We start from the raw sequence: 828 nt of genomic DNA, 5'->3' as shown, positions 1-828 counted from the left end.
CAAAGAGAAATTCCTTGAAAATCTATATTACAATAATTCAAAGAGAAGTTAATTCCAAATTAATATCAATTCAAAGAGAAACGTTCCCTTAGTACGGATGGAAAGAAACTAACGTCGAGTGGTTTCACTTTACGAAATTGAAAAATTCGTGCTGTATCATCGGAGCGTACCGATATAATATATTGCCACTATAATATAGTTTTGATAGTCCTACAATATCGCCTACGTTATGTACAACGCTACCTTAAACGCTATACTCTATCGTCGATATTTAATCAGTTGCGTCATAGTGGAGTTAGTCGAGTAAGAGGCACCATAGAATTTTTTTTCTTTTTATATCATACGATCGTAACATGCTCGAGAGCGTTTTACAGAGTATTTTTCCTCACATTTTCGTTTCCCTTGACGTGGCGACGCTTTCAGGGTTACTTCTACGAAACGAGCATTCACCATCGCCAGGAAGTCGAATTTACGAACGTAAAAATAAAAAATCGTTCAACTTAAGAAAGGAAACTGTTAAGGGTACGCTTGACTAGAATATCTTTCTCTTAAATGATTAATTATAAAAACGGAAAGTTTTCGAAGCGTTAAACATTGCTAAATCACTATACATAAGGAAATGAAGAACAAAAAAATTCGTGAAGAAACGAAGTGTCTTTTTAAAATACTGATTGGAACTCCTTACGCTCGAATACATTCATTGTATGGGTTACTACTTTCAATCAAATAATTCAGATTAATTTTTTTATAATGTATTATAAATTTAATTTTGTCCAATTGATATTATTATAACAATAAATTATATTTTATTTGCAATATCATAGTACC

The sequence above is a fragment of the Habropoda laboriosa genome, unplaced genomic scaffold (genome assembly GCF_001263275.1).
Source record: "Habropoda laboriosa isolate 0110345459 unplaced genomic scaffold, ASM126327v1 scaffold14, whole genome shotgun sequence".
Classification (NCBI taxonomy): Eukaryota; Metazoa; Arthropoda; class Insecta; order Hymenoptera; family Apidae; genus Habropoda; species Habropoda laboriosa.
This window is presented reverse-complemented; position numbering follows the sequence as displayed.